The sequence below is a fragment of the Protopterus annectens genome, chromosome 11.part0 (genome assembly GCF_019279795.1).
Source record: "Protopterus annectens isolate FY-2018-M chromosome 11.part0, PAN1.0, whole genome shotgun sequence".
Classification (NCBI taxonomy): Eukaryota; Metazoa; Chordata; order Ceratodontiformes; family Protopteridae; genus Protopterus; species Protopterus annectens.
Genome location: NC_056745.1, coordinates 507,715,344 through 507,732,158, shown reverse-complemented (window position 1 = coordinate 507,732,158; position 16,815 = coordinate 507,715,344). Strand labels below are relative to the sequence as shown.

The 16,815-nt window shown below is 43.5% G+C and overlaps 1 protein-coding gene across 2 annotated transcripts in view; it reads left to right on the top strand.

Moving 5' to 3' along the window:
• CCT2 (chaperonin containing TCP1 subunit 2) overlaps positions 1 to 16,815 on the top strand; it is a 980,031-nt gene that overhangs the window by 621,608 nt on the left and 341,608 nt on the right. The window lies entirely within an intron of this gene.

Below are 16,815 nucleotides of genomic sequence, written 5' to 3'. Positions count from 1 at the left end.
AGGTAGCATATTCTGATAATTTTCCAACTGGACTTTGCCATCTGCATGGGAAATATCTCAAGAATTCCAGTTTCAGCATCTGTACTATTCTTATTATTCCTTTGATTAGACTTCATATGAAAAATATTCACTGTTTCGTCAAATTTTTCAAATTATCTGCCTGCAGGTAGCCCTCAGTCAGCCCGAGTACCAGAGTCTTGGGATTTCTGCGTCGGATGCTGTCCGCCTCTTCCATGACGGCAGGTCGTCGGGGATATAAAACATGCAGCCGATGCCATTACATCAGTTTTCTTGCCCCAGGTGTCAGGAGCCCCCACAATAGGAAGCAATTACATGGTGTGGATCACCTCCAGTAAAAAGTAATGCCATTGCCATAAGATATGGCCAAAAAAGAGGATAGGTAGAAAGTATAGAAAAGTCAGGGGGCTGGAGAGAGAGTAACCAGGACTGCAACAGTGAATACACTCGAACATCTGCATTTATGGAAAGTGTACACAACTGTACTATGTTCTTCGTGTTTCACTGTTGCAGGCATCAAACTTGGGTTGATTCCCAAAGCTGAGGAAAGATGGAGGCAGTTAAGAAGTATTAGGCTGGCTAGCAGGCCTTGTAAGACTGCTCTAGCAAATCCAGCTTTGGATTTAGATAAGATAGGTAAGTGGTAATGCTTGGTGAAGGTGGGTACTGAACTCCAGGTTGCAGCTTCCAGGGTGTCCCTGGTAGGGACTCCCCTGAGAAATGCTGTAGAGGTTGAGGTAGCCCTAGTGGAATGGGTTCTGATCTCCTGTGGGGTAGGTTTTCCATGGTGCTTGTAGCAGAAATGGATGCAGTGTGCTATACATTTAGAGATGGTTTGCTTTGAAATGGCCTTGCCCTCTGCCCCTGTAGCAAAGCTGACTACCAGCTGGTCAGATTTTCTGAACGGTTTAGTCCTGTCAAGGTGTAGAGCCCAAGCTGTCTGTGCACGTCCAAGGAGTGCAGGATCCTTTCACCTTTATTCTGAGGATTAGGAAAAAAAGGTTGGTAAATGGATGGATTTGGTCAAATTTGAAACTGATTCACCCACCAGAGTAACTCCTTTATCTGTCATCCCAGGTCTCCCTTTTTCCTTTCCAGACCCTTCTCAGTTGGTAACAACAGGTGCATAAGACTTCATATAGGGAACTGCTCTCCAGGGGGTAAACGTCAAGGGCCTTTAGAGTAAGCAAAACAACTCAGAGTACATAAATGCCACAGAAATGGTGGCTGTAACAGTTGCTGTCCCATTTCTGACCCATCTGTGGGCTCCAGGCCCTCTGGTAGTAATCACTGTGATATGGTAGATAAACAAGGGAAAACGAGTTTCTACTCCTCTTTCCAGGCTAGCTATTGTAGCCTGGGAATTGGAGAGACAGTTCAGTCTGCCTGTCCAGGCTACCGACATTTCATCAGAGCATATTGTAGGCAAGCTGAGCAGGACTAGGATGGACCCTCTCAATTAAAATTTGCACCAGAGCATCTTACAGGAATTGTTCCATCTTTGGGAAAGTCCTCAATCAGATCTGTTTGTCTCCAGCTACAAAAGACAGTTCAAGAAACTCTGATCCAGGACTCCTTGCACATATATGCCTAAACGACAGATACCATTCATTCCTATGTTAAGGAATGTTCCTTTAGGCTTTTTCTCCCTTTTTTCTGATAGCAGGGATTCTTGTTGTAGGTACAGAGTGACTCTCCAAGGAAATTCAAATTATCCCGTTTTGGCCCAGGCTTTAAGCAGTTCTCCCTTATTTTGAAAATGGCCAAGGGCAATTACCACAAGTTTTCTCACAGATGGGTTTTTTGATACACCCAACCCTTCATCTTCTTCAGTGGACTGTCTGGGTGATGGAATTTTATTACCTTTTATGCATTATTTTTTCCCCTGAAGAAGTGCAGCAGGAATTAAATCAGGCAAAAGAAACCTGCTACTATGAAGTCATGTATGGCTAAGTGGAAAATATTTTTATAGCTGGTGTCCTAACAAAAAAGGGACCCTTTCAAGGCTCAGACTCCCCGATTCTGCAGTGTTTGTGAGTGATTATCCTTTTGACTTCCGTATTATTTTATCAAGATTTAACTTTAGGTCATGTCTGCTTGCCTGCTCTTGGATTCACCACTTCTATTCTACCTCAAGTGAAAGTTTTTGAAAGGGCTTTTACATATCTGTCCACCTAGTAAGCAGGTGGCTCTTTTTTGAGATCTTACTTTTGTACTGGAAATACATCGACTGTTTCCTTTTGAGCCTGTTTAGAAGGATATTTGTAGTTTTTCTTTGGAAAACATTGCCCATTGTGGTGATATTTGCAAGATGAGTATCTGAGTAACATGATATTATTGAGTCATCCTTATCTTTCACAGAGATAGGGTAACATTGAGAACAAATCCTTTAAGGCAGTTCATCTGCCTGTTTTTCTTGGAATAAATTTGAAAAAGTGAGGAGAAAGGAATTTAACACACACACTGCATATTTGTGCACAACTCGGTACTACATTGGAAGGAGAAAAAAACCTTCAGGACGTCTGATCCACTGTTTATTTCCTATGAAGAAAAAGGCAACATCAGCATCAAAACAGAACTTGTAAATGGTTGTCTCATGCTATTGCTTTGTGATTTTCTCACCATAGCAAGACACTATAAGGCAAAGTCCGGGCCCACTCTACCAGGACTTTGGCTACTTGTCTGGCTTTTTGAAAAAGAGTGGACTCTGGAATTATACTAGACAACTTGGTAATTTGTAAACACCTTTACCAAGTGCTACAAAATATATTCTTTCTCTAAGACTGGAGCAGGCTTTGGTAGGATTATTCTCCAGGGATTCCTTGACTCTGATCATCCTCCCTCATTTTGTTTCTTTGTAAGATGTGGTCTTTGTGTCATATAGCTTGGGCTGTTGCAACAGTGGTCTAGTAATGAACATAGTACAGTTGAGTAAATAAACATATTATAACAGTAGATGTTTGACTAGATCCCTTTTCTAATAGCTCCAACCTCAACCCCTCCCTTTGCTATTTTTATCAGAAAATGTGGGATTTTGTTATTATTATTCCTGTCTGGCTGAGCATTAACCTCCCTCTTGTGAGGCAAAAAAAATCTGAAGTTTTGGTGCCCTAACCAGTGATTTTTTTTACCATTGTCCTTGAGCTTTACAGTGGCTAGGGCACATGGAAGGTGACCTAAAGTTTTAGAAGATGGATATTTGGTCCAGTCCTTTGCTATGATAATCCATATAGGTTAGGCAACACTTATTTATTTTAACATATACCGTTATGATCAGTTTATTTGCATACCTGTACTCTCAAGACCATTCTATCTTTTATGCATATGTCTCCTATTCCACCAGAAAAGTAATCTTTCCAGAAATCTCTTTAAAAGAAATGTGGGAAGAGTTTCTCCCACAGAACAAGGGCAATGGTTGTGTTCTGTGGTGTTTCAAAAAGCCAAAAAGGATAAGCCTTTTGGCGGCCCATATTGGGTTTGTACAGGCTAAATGTTTTTCCTTTGATTAAAAAAAAAAAATCAGGATGCTTACAATAGTATCCCCTGCACCTTCAATTCCTAAGATTTATGGCAGAAACTCTGTTCACTACTTCCAGGGTGTTCAGACAATGCTTAATTCTAACTTTACCATGTCTGAATACAGGGCATCCACATTAATCCTTGCCTGGATGATTGCTTTGTTTAGATAAAGTCCCATGAAAAGTTTTGCACAGTACTACATTAGTGTCCAGTACTGGTTCTTGGTAGGGGTAGTGTTGACCCCTTAGAAATAGAACCTCATCCTTGTAACAGACCAAATGTTTTTAGGGGTCATGCTGAATACAGAGAAGGAGACTGACCCTGCATCAATAAAATATTGAGGTGATCAGTTGCATCTTCTCGCAGGCTTTGTTACAGCCCACCATGACTGCAAGGAGACCCATTTTGAAGGCTGTAGGATACATGTCCTCTGTTTCTTGCGGTCCATTTGAAGTTGCACGTGAGGAAACAACAGTGGCACCTCAGAAGTCTTAAATGCCTGCACTTCCCTCTCTAAAGAGAGTCCTTCATCCCGAAGAACTTCTGTTTATGGGAAGTGCATGTAGAAGCCAATCCAGTGATGTCAAGGGTGGTAGTATACCAGAGTTGTCTTCAGATGTCTGTGGTGCAGCTTTGGGTATGCGCAGTGGTGCTGTAGTGATCCAGGGCATTTAGAACTTTAGGAACTAGTGCAGGTATATCAGAATAGAAGCAACGCTGCCTATCATTTATGCTCTTCAGGTCTTTTTGCTGGTCTTACTACCAGAAACCCTCAGTCCTTTTACAGCCACATCACTATGACTGTGATGTGGTGCATCAGCAAACAAGCAGCACAAGTTCCTGTCCGTTATAAAGGCAAGCATTTTGACCTGGGATCTTGTATTATAACAGAACATTCAACTCTGGACTTTTAACATTTTTGTTTGTATGGGTTATTTTAGTGGATCACTGGAAAGGCTTTCATCTCATCCCCATAGAGAAGTTGAATCCAATGGTTTTCTGATAACCCAGCTTATGTTGGGGTATTCTGAAGACAGACCTGCTTGCTCCCCATTAAAGTACGAGATTCCAAAATTCTCCTCCAGATATCCTTGGAAAATGGCCTTAGCAATTGGTGCATTTTCTGTTTCCTAGGCTGTGGAGGAAGGCCTTGTGGGACAGAGCCAACTTGATCTTGGTTGACTGCTGTGGCTAGTTCAAAGCTGCTTCTCCATGCCCAAGGAGCTGAGCACAAGTTCAAGGGTCTTTCCCTTCTTGGCAACCTTCTGTCAACCCTGAGGGACTTTGGTAGAGCTGAAACTGTAACGTATCTGAAGTTTTCTATCTGGAAGATTAGAGTATTGATCCTGCATCGGCAGCTATCCCTGTTGAGTTGCCGAGAACATTTAAGGTGACTAGGAAGCCTAACAGAAAATGAAACTGCAAAGTGGACAGTGTTTCCTATTTGGTGCAGAATTAATCTCAGGATGAGTTTGGTTCAGCAAGTTCTTTTTCATTTTTCTTTCTTTAACAAGAGCTTTTCAAATATATCAGTTAGAATGCATCTGTCAAGTGTTTCTGCTTGCCTTCTTTTAGTCACTGTTGCTGAGCTCCTAGTGACACACTTCTTAAAAAGGATAAAACATTTGAGCATAGCAAGCAAATTATTACATCCACTGTAAGACTTTAATTTCATTTTGGAAAAGCTACTCCCTGATTTTTTTTTTTGTTTGTTTCTGGAAGCTAACCAACTGTATTAATAATCAGCATGCAGATTCTTACTATCTGCAATTCACATGCTTGGTGCACTTTTCAAACTTTAATGGATTCATCTCAGTAGGGATTACATTCTTAATTGCATCACAGTTTGCAACTAAATAAGACATGGCACCCTTAATGGAAAAAGTGATATGACCTTTTATGATTTCCAGTAGTCATCAAGAATTCAAACCCATCATAGTAAGTACACAACTGATGTTCATCGTGTTACACTGCTGCAGTCATTACACTTGGGTTATCCTGCCGTCAGGTGGTTCCCCAGTCAGCCTGAGTTCCAAAGTCTTGGTCCGGTGTCGGTTGCTGTAGCCTTCTCCCTGACGTCAGTGTGGCAGGGGTATATAAGATGCAGCTGACGCCATTTTCTTCAGTCTTTCTTGCCGCGCGGTGCCTGAAGCAAAAGCAGTTTGCAAGTGCTGGTTGGCCGTCTCGTGAGATTTTCATTCCGAATCCAGAACTGAAGTCTTCTACAAAGCTAAGTACCCCGTTGGGGAAACTTTTTCTTGCCTCAGACCGATGTCAGTAAAAGTTAATAACTGTATTTCTTGTGGGAAGCAAATACCTCATAAGGATTTCTGTTCTTATTTGTATCCCATGCCTAGGCCCAGACCACGACGTCACTGGTTGTCTGTTTTGTGCTAGGTTTAACAAGCGCACTATTAAATGTCGGTTTGATTTTGCCCGACATTATTTTGGTAGAAAATTCAATTATACCATGCGATCGGAATTACCGACAACCGGAATACATAAAAAGCGCAAAGATAAGGATAGGCATCAGAGGCCAAAAACTGACGACGCCTCTTCTAGGCCAGTCGCCGGTTCTCCGGTTTTCAGCGAGGCACCTTCGCAGCCCCTGACTACCACTTCTGTAGAACCACAGGCCACCTCTGACTCCCACGTGCAGATGGCTGGGCCTTCGGACGCACAAGTTATTCAGCCTACCGAAACTAACCCTTCAGAGGGATCCGGAGTAGCTGAGCTACCTGCAGCTTCAGAGGGTGTTTTCAGACCTACTCAGTTAAGCATTAAACCCTCTGCTAAGTCAAAGCCAGCTTTAAAATCAAAGAAACAAATACAGCATTCTCCAGCACAGGCCTCCATGCCTAAGAAACAAATGCTCAAGATGGCCGAAGACCTAATCACTCTGATCAGGGGGTCCTATCCCCCTCCTGATAAAAGGCCTAGACAGGATGCAGACTACGATTCATCCGACCAGGTGTCCATCTCTTCAAATTCATCCTCAGACCTAGGATATTCTTTACCCCCTTATGAGGATTCTGATGCTGAGGAGTCAATTCCATCAGCCTCTCCGCCTGAGGTTTACTCCTTTGGGGAAACCTTGCATACCATGAAGGAGCATTTCCATTTGGAAGGCCAGGATTACTCAGAATCCAAGAAAAGGCTCAGAGACTTCCTTTTATTATCTCAACACAGACCCCTTGCTATTCTGCCAGTGTTAGATATTGTGGATGATGTGTATACTGAATCCAGCCTACATCCTGATTCCTTACCTCCAGCCCCAGTTAAACCTGACAGATACTACAGAGTCCCTGACTCTCACAAATTTCTGTACAAAAGCCCTGTTACTGACCCTGAAACTATTTCCCAGGGACCCAAAGGGGTTAAGGACTCATCAGCCAAGAATCCAGTCCCCTTTGACAGAGATTCCAGAGCATTAGACAGATGGGGAAAGAAAGTATATACGTTTGCAACTTTAGCAATGAGAGCCTTAAATTGCCAGTTTCACATGCTAACATATCAGCAATTTCTACTGTCTCAGTTGAAACAAAAAATGCTTCCAGATTCAGATCCTCCTACTTTTAAAGAAATGCAGGATTTATTGCATGCAGCTGAACAGGTGGGAAAACATACTTTGCAATGTGGTTTTGACTCTTTAGAGGCCTCCTGTAGAGAGCAGCCGTTACACGCGCTCTGTCATTAGAAGACATGCTTGGTTAAAAGAACATATGTTACCAGGCCATGTTAAAGCAAAATTATTGGATGCACCTTTGCAGCAGGATGTGTTATTTGGAGTTAAGGCAGAAGAGGTATTAAAGAAAATGGAGGATAAGGCAAAATCTATGCAAACGGTGAAAGATTTCTTACAGGTTCAGCCTCCTAGATTTAGCAGAAATTGGCCAACTAAGAATTGGTCCTTTCTAGTTAGACAGACCTCAAAGGGGCAGATACAGACGTCCAAGAGGTAGAGGTCAACCCCAAGGTCCTTACAGGCCTCGACAGTGGGTTGGATCAGGCCAGAAAGAAGGGGAAGACAGGCCCCAACCATATAAAAAGCAGCCCCAATGACTTCCCGTTACAGCTGCCAAACAGCTGTTTCTTGGCAGCCCCCTTGGGAGCAAAACTGGCACTTTATCAGAATTGGCATATGATCACCAAAGACAAATGGGTTCTCAACATTGTATCTCAAGGTTATGGGTTCCACTTTCACACACTGCCAAGGTTAAAAGGACTGCCAAATCTGCCACCAAATCAATGGGCAGAGGCTCAAAAACAAATTACAGCACTCATGGATATGAGAGCTATTCAAAAGGTACCACCACAGGAGCAAGGACAAGGATTTTACTCAAGACTCTTTCTAGTTCCCAGAAAGGACAAAGTCTGGGGGCTCATTCTGGATCTTTCTTCTCTAAACACTTACCTGGATGTCCCGAAATTCAAAATGTTGACACTACAGCAGCTTCTTCCCATGCTGGGCAAGAAAGTTTGGCTCGTGACATTGGACCTCAAGGAGGCATACCTGCATGTCCCTATCAGACAAAACTGCAGAAGATACCACAGATTCATAGCTGGTTCAATGCATTATCAATTCTCTGCACTGCCCTTTGGCTTATCTACTGTGCCCAGGGTCTTCACAAAGTGCCTGGCACCAGTAATTGCATTTTTACAGACAAAGGAATTCATATTTATCCGTACCTGGATGACTGCCTGATTCAAGCAGATAAGCAAGGATATTCTTCTAAAGCATCTGGCGTTTGTAAAAAAAGTTATTAAGTTGCCTGGGGTATACAGTAAACGAAAAGAAATCAAAACTAGTGCCCTCGCAAGAGATAATATTCCTGGGTGCCAGCTTGAACACAACGGCCCAGATGGCTTATCTCACGCCAGGCAAGCAAGGACAACTGACTTAATACTTTCAATTGATGGCAACAAAGACTCAACTTCCTGCAAGAAAAATTCTGCAGGCCTTGGGTTACATGGCATCTTGCATACTACTAATTCCGTATGCCAGACTGCATATGAGGAAGCTACAATAGTACCTAAAGAAGAATGTATGGTCTCAGCACTGTCAAAGTTTGGAAACAGTTATACCACTAATTCCTTGCCTTCAACAGGAGTTTCAATGGTGAGCTCAAGCTTGTCACCTCAACAAGGGACAGCCTTTTACTCAACCCACAGCCAGGCAAACACTGAAAACCGATGCATCGGATTACGCCTGGGGAGCACAGATGGCAGGCAACTGTATTCAGGGCAAGTGGCCCGCAGAACAAAGGCATCTTCACATCAATCAAAAAGAGATGCTAGCTGTACAAAATGCACTTATAGCTTTCAAGGATCTGCTGCATCCAGGACAACTACTACTACTAAAGACAGACAACACTACAGTTACGTGGTACATAAACAAGCAAAGGGGCACTCACTCCTACCCCCTCTGCAGGCAAGCCATGACCCTGTGGAACACAGCTCTAAACTATCAAGTTCATCTGCAAGCACAATTCCTGCCAGGAGAGAAAAACACACCGGCAGACGACTTAAGCAGAAACATTATGGATCCCCACGAATGGGAATTGTATCCACAGATATTCAGAATGAAAACACAGAAATGGTAGAGTCCGCACATAGATCTGTTTGCATCCCCAACGAACTGCCAGCTACAGAAATTCTGCACAAGGAGTTGCCATCCACAAGCATGGAAAGTGGATGCCCTCTCATTCAGCTGGAAAAACCTACCAGTATACGCTTTCCCACCACTACCTCTCCTGTCAAAGGTACTCATAAAAGCCAGGCAAGAAGAGCCAAAGATGATCCTGATTGCACCAGACTGGCCACACCAGCACTGGTACCCACTCTTAAAGAACTTAGCACAAGGACCACCCTGGATTTTGCCTCAAATCCCACATCTGCTGACTCAGCACAACAATCAGATACTACACAGCCAGCTAAAGACCTTAAACCTAGCTGCATGGAAGATTCCTTAGTCAAGCAGGCAGTGCCGCTCTCCAAAGCTGTTATGGATGTCATTCTGGAGGCCAGAAGGCCTAGTACCAGGAAAGCCTATTCGGATAAATGGAAGAGATTCTGTGCCTGGAACCAAGCACACAGCCTTGACCCTCATGTTCCAAACATTCCTCAGATACTACAATATTTAACTGAGATGCTGGACAAAGGACTCTCCTTCTCATCCATTAAGATCCACACCTCTGCCATCTCTGTTCATTACAACACGGATCCACCAAATTTCTCTAATCCTTTGCTAAGACAGTACCTCAGTGGGGCTAAAAACATAAGATCGCCCCGTAGAGCACCTACTCCAACTTGGGACCTCAACTTTGTTTTGGAAAAATTGACTTTACCTCCTTTTGAGCCAGCTAACACAGCAGAATTAAGATATATCTCTTGGAAAACTGCTCTACTCCTGGCAATAACATCAGCACGAAGAGTTTCAGAGTTACAGGCACTAATGGCAGTGGAACCGTTCCTCATTTTCCACCAGGACAGGGTGTCTTTAAGAACTGACCCTACGTTTATGCCAAAGGTGGTATCCAGTGTGGCTCTAAACCAAAGTATCCATTTGCCAACTTTTTATCCAAAACCACAATAAAGGGGAGAGACTACTGCATTCCTTGGACATTCACAGGCAGTTATGCTTCTACTTGGACAAAACCAAAGCTTTCAGGAAATCTGAGCAATTATTGGTAGCATATGCTGCAGGAGCACAGGGAAAAGCCATTTCAAAACAGACTATTTCAAAATGGATAGGACATTGTATATGTTTCTGCTATACACACCATGGGAAACCTGTAACTACAGCATTAGATCTCACTCCACTAGGGCAACAGCCACTTCAACTGCCTACCTCAGAGGAGTACCTACCAAGGATATTTTGGAAGCGGCAACTTGGAGTTCTGTGCATACCTTCACCAAGCATTACCATCTGCCGTTATACTCTAAATCCAGAGCTGGCTTCACCCCTGCAGTACTGCAGGGCCTTATAGCCAACCCTAATGCCTTATAGAACCAGCCACCCTACCTCAGCTTTGGGATTCTACCCAAGTGTAATGACTGCAGCAGTGTAACACGATGAACATAGTACAGTTTTGTACCTACCATAAATGTAGATGTTAGAGTGTATACACTGCTGCAGTCCAGGTTATCCTCCCTCCTTCTCTTACTTGCTGGTACGTACCTATGTCTTCTACCCTTTACTGCCTATGGGGAGTATTTGCTGGTAGCTGAAAGTTGTTGTTTGCTTTTATTATGTATGTTTTATTAGCAATTTGAATTGCCTACCTATTTGGGGGCACCTGACATCTGGGGCAAGAAAAACTGAAGAAAATGGCGTCTGCTGCATCTTGTATACCCCTGCCGCACTGACGTCGGGGAGGAAGCAACATTAACTGACACCGGACCAAGACTTTGGAACTCAGGCCGACTGGGGAACCGCCTGACGGCAGGATAACCCAAGTGTAATGACTGCAGCAGTGTATACACTCGAACATCTACATTTATGGTAGGTACAAAACTGTACTTTTTGTTTACCTATCCCAAAATTACTTGACTTTCCAGCCAGTCTGTTTATTCTATTGTGTTGTTTTGCCCATCTTCATTTAACATCTGGAACTGGAGTAACCATTTGCTCCACAAAAATGTATTCTTTCCTTGGGTTACCATGTTTAACTCTGCAAGCTGATGTTTTTATTCATTCCTCAACTGTTGGGTTCAGATCCGATCCTCAGATCTGACTAGGCCACTTCTTCCAGCTAGTAGAACACTGAAACTCTCGAGCTCCTCCCTTTACTCATAATACCCTATTCACCCAACATACCTCAGATCTCATTTGCCAACTTAGTGTTTGGACGTGGTCACTGATAACTCTTTGATTGAACATTAGATTGCTTTTGTGAGTTAGAAATATTCCCTTTATAATATTTTTGCTATCTATCCTCCCTTGCTATTACATTTAAAACTTTACTGTGTAAAGTTACTGTTAAATCCTTTAGTATGTCTTAGTCACCATTGTTGGAATTTTTTTCCTCTTCCCTTTTTGCTTATTTAAAACAAAAGACATTTCTTAAGTGTTTCTCTGCCTTAACTTGTTACTATATCTGAAAAGCCTTCTGGCTTTAAAAAGTATGTAAAATTCCTAATTTGGATGGACACTCTTAAGTGCATCTATCGCTTAGGCCCATCTCATTTTGACTTGGATTGTCACAAATGCAAAGGGTTAATTTCAACGCATTGACACAAAAAATAAGTTAATTTTTAGAGAATTATTACCCTCCAGATCTGCTTCTATACCCTCTGGGAATCAAACCCACAAAAGAGTTGATGCAAAGGGATTCTCTCTCTCTAAAGAATCATGAAAAAAGTCTCTGAATCCATCTAGTTCTGCAGCATCTATATTTGAACCGCCTGTTAAATTGGCAGGAAAAATGGATCCAACTACTTCAGATACGAGACGTAGATCTGAAAAATCTCCTCTGAGCTGTTGTCCTCTTGGTTCCCTTCCCCCATTTTGGAATCTCCTAGACACTGTTCAAGACCATCTTCCACGGCCATATCCATTCAATCTTCCAAGAACATTACAGAAGCTGATATGGACAGGATGATGAGGAAGTTCCTCAGGAGACAGATTCAAGTAGGAGTTCTCCTGGCTCCAACCCCATCAGGTTTTGGAGACCATTGTCAGTACTACTCCTCCATTGTTAGCTCCTTCTCTGATCCAACCTTTGGTTTTGGAGCTATCCAATCCGGAAATCCTGGAGTCCGTCTCTGATCTAAAGATGTTGGCATCGTTGACTTCAACGGTGTCTCTGAGTGGTCCAGCATAGAGAACTTTGGAGCTGGTCGACTCTTGGAGCCAACTCTGTCTCTCGGTATTTCAGTGCTGGACAGCTCGGCTCTAACTCCTTTCTCGAGTAGTTAACCTTCAGGGCAGAGGATGCTGACAGTCGGTAAGCCTTTCTTATCGGATCAGTCAGTGTTCTTTTTTCCGAAGCATTCTGCCTTTGAGGTGGTGGAGAGCTTTTTCTCTTCCCAGCGTTCATACTTATCTTCCCTCTTTGGCTGCGACTACCCAGTTCCATTCAATTCTGCATCCAGAGCCTTAGTCACCTGTTTCACTGGGACAGCTAACCCAAACCAGTCTCCAGACAACCCAGCAGGGTATAGTAATCTTCTGATACTTCTCCAGAGCTTCTCACCGAAGAAGTTTGTAGGAAGAGGAAATGTAAAAGCAGGCACTTAGACTCTCCGCAAGACTCTGTCACACAGGTCGCTGACTGCCTGAAGAGGAAGGGTCCCCCAGATCATCACCCAGCGACTTCTTATTTGGAGACCTCCTTGAACTCCTGAAACAAAGGTGTGGTTGGTCTCCTGATAACTCTTTCCAAGAGGAGTCAGCGTTCCTGGAGGCCTTTGGAGCTGGCCTGTTTACCTTCTGAGTGACTCCACCCACTGATGAGCTTATTGATTTGATCTCTTGACTGGTGTGGAAGGAGCCTTACATGACTGAGCCTATCCCTGAGAGACCAGATAGGATCCTGGCACCACCTAAGGATAGAACTTCTTGGAGTAAGGGCATCCCCATTGATGCCATGGTCATAGTGGCAGCTACTAAGAAGGAACTGGCAGAACAAAGTTCTTCTGCCCACCCCATTAATAGGGAGTTTAGGGTGCTGGACAGATTTGGGTGGTGTCTGTGCTTTAGCAACTTTCGCTCTTAAGTCGCTTTATTACTTGGCACATTTTACAAGATTTCAGATGGATTAGATTAAAGAACTTACCAAATCCCTGTCTGGGACCACATCCAAAGTATAAAGCACTATTTCCTTGCAGTTAGCTACCCTTCAGTCCATTTCATACTCATCTATGAGGTTAATCTCCCACACAGCTGAAGGTACCTCATGGGCACAGTGTGCAGTCATTTCCATCAGAAGATATGACTGGATTCGCTTATGTGACTTTGGGGAACCTTTCAAATCATCTTTCATCAAGGTTTCTTTTGATGGAAGTTCCTTATTTGGCCCTAAAGTTAGAGACACACTCTAGGTGTGAGCAGGAAGGAAAGCCCTGTCTGTGTGCGTGCATTTTTTGACTCCTCAACGGACCTTTTCTAGGAACCAACAAGGGGAATGGAAAATGTGGTTCAAAAAATCCCCAGGGTCCTTTCCAGGATTCAAATGGAGATTGTTCCCCCAGGGGTAGAGGGGGGAATTCTAATGGAAGATGCCATCCCTATGGCAGAGGTGGTAAGTATAACTAGGGATCTAGGGATTCTTTCTTGGACGGATCCTATCAACGCTCCTGAAAGGAGGCCCTACTGTCTATCTCCAGAGGCAGTTGGGGGCCGTTTATTCCTGCACCAGAGAGCCTGGCTAGAAATTACAAAAGATTCATGTGTGCAGAGGATAATATCCAGAGATTATATCATACCCTTTTCCCATCTACCTCTACTAGTATTAAACAAAATACCCAATGTTTCACCCAGTCAGAGGAAAGCAGCAGCACTAGAAATAAACAAGCTGCTAGTAAATAGTCATCCAGGAAGTCTCCACAGACCAGAAAGAGTCCGGAACTTACTCAACATTCTTTTTAGTGCCAAAGAAAACAGGGGACTCTGGTGTCCAGTCCTGGATCTCAGCAAATTAAGTTGGTCAGTTCAGTATACAAAGTTCTGGATGGTTACGGTTCAGTCCATTTTGCCTTTTCTGTATAAGGATATCTGGATGTGCTTGATGGAGCTTCAGGATACATACTGTCATATAAAAATGCACAGAGGATCCAGGTGATGTCTAAACTTCCAGCTGGGAAGCCAGTCATTACCAATTGAGTTCTGTTCTTTAGTCTCAACATAACCCCCGCGGTGTTTACCAAGTGTATGGCAATAGTTACAGTTCACTTGAGAATGCAGGGATTCTGGGTGTAACCATATCTGGACGACTGGCTCATAACTACTCTGGCCAGGCATTTTCTGATTCATGCTGGGACTACTTACTCCAGTTATGCTCTTGTATGGGGATTTCTGTCATTTACAGCAAATCTCAACAATTCAGTTACAGGGCAAAAAGATCATTCAAAGTTCTTCTCTTTCAGCTCATGTGATCCTCCAAGAATTGGGATCCATGTCAGTGGCAATCATTCAGTTACAGCTAGCAAGGTACCATATGAAGATCCTTCAGTGGACACTCACAACTCAGTGGTCCCTTCTCCAACAAAGTCAAAATAACACAAGGCCAACCCTTTGTTCTCCCTCAACCCAATGCGACAGTAACCATGGATGCCTTTCAGATCTTGGGGGGGGGGTGCTTTTTAGGAAGGCCGGTTCAAGGCACCTGGTTCCCCAAAAAGGCCAACACGCATGTCAGTGTTCTGGAGATGAGAGCTGTCCTCCTAGGATTGCAGGCCTTCCAAGAATCTCTCCCAACTTGGGACTGTTGTGATTCAAACAGACAATATGTCAGTAGTCTGGTACATCAACAAACAAGGGGAAAACAGTTCTTACCCTCTTTGTCAATAAGATTTGAGAGTGTGGTAATGGGCGATCTCCTCCAACCACTTTCTGACACAAACACACATCCTGGGGAAGTTCAGCTTAACTGCAGACAAGTTAAGCTGATCTATTTTGATGCGTCACAAGTGATCTGTCAGTATGAAGGTGGCGGAGAGCATTTTCCATCAGTGGGGCCAGCCATGCTGAGATCTGTTTGCATCTCCCCTCAACAACAAGTGCAGCAGGTTCTGTTTGCATCTCCCCTCAACAACAAGTGCAGCAGGTTTTTTGCCCTGATCACTGCAGTGGGAAAGTCCCTTAGGAATGCTGTACTTTGTTTGGCCCTCCTGTCTCCTTTATGCTTACTCCCTTTACCTAATTTCTCCAGAAAGCATCTTGATTGAAGAGCACACTTATCCTCATTGCACCTTATTGGCCTCATCAGATCTGGTTTCCTTTCCTTTGGCCTCATCTTCTACACCCACCTTGCTTTCTGAATCCAATTCCAGACTTACTGTCCCACCTGACAGACATGATACATCCAGGCATTTCAGGCCTCAAGTAGACTGCATGATTTCTCCAGTTCCATTGATTGCTAGGCAGCCCAGTCTCTCCTTCACTCTCCATCACATTCTGTTATCCCACAAAGCTTCCACCAGAAAAGTTTGCCGAAGTAAATGGAAACATTTGATCTGATGTCAGTCTTCATCTATTCTTGACTGATGGGTTACGGTTCTGATCCTCGGAACTGATTCAGCCGTTATATAGCTCACTCCAGCCAGAAATCTCTGGAACTAATAGTCTACCCCCAATGCTCCTCTCTTCGTTACCTCAGGTCTCGTTTGCCGCTCTTATAAAAAGACACGTTAGCCGACTGGCTCTCTCGCAGCTAAGTACATTTTAAAAGTTTTATTACATTTTTCTCGCTTTTTGTCTTCAAGTTGCATAATATTTTCTGCACCTTGTCTACCCTTTTCTTTTTCATACGAGTGTTTGTTTCCTTAAACCTGTATTTGGTATTTCTTGCCTACCATAGTATGTAGTTTCCCCTCTCTTCTCCTGTCCTTACCGTTTGGTAATCTTTCCTACCATTATTGGTAGGATTCTTCTCTGTTTGTGTGTGTGTGTTTTTCCCAAGTTTTTCCTTCTTGATGATCTGCCCTTTTTTTGCTATTATGGCAGACAAGTCAAAATCGACCACTGGTTTTAAACAATGCCAAGAGTGCGGCAGGAATATGCCGAAATCTTATGGTCACGACAAATGTGTGTACTGTTTGGGTGTTTCTCATCTTGGTCTAGAGTGCTCTGTCTACCAGGGCTTCAGTAATAGGGCCCTGATCGAATGCAGAAATTGATTCTTAAGGGGCTTCTTAAGGCTTCTTTTGAGTAAGCATTGTCCAGGACCGACCAGTCTCCTCAGGCCTCTGGCATAACATCTGCTTGTTCAGTGTCGATGGCTCCTTCGGCACTGACATGTAAAAAAACATACGCCCTTCAGCTGAGTCCTCCTCGGAACTGAAGTCTAAGGTTCCAAAAAGTTCGGAATGCACTGAATCCTCTGCACCAACCCGTATCTTGGTGCCATCGACACCAACCATGACACCAAATCCAATAACTACTCCAATGTCAGCACCAGCTCCTTTAGTTACCACGTCAGTACTGACATTTCCTGCGGCTCCACAGCTTCTACCTTTTGCCCCGGTGCTAAAGACTTGAGTCATTCTCTATATGCAGGGCTACATATTCACCATCGATTGAATCCTTTCTGGGTCAGCTTCCTAGCCTTTTGTAGA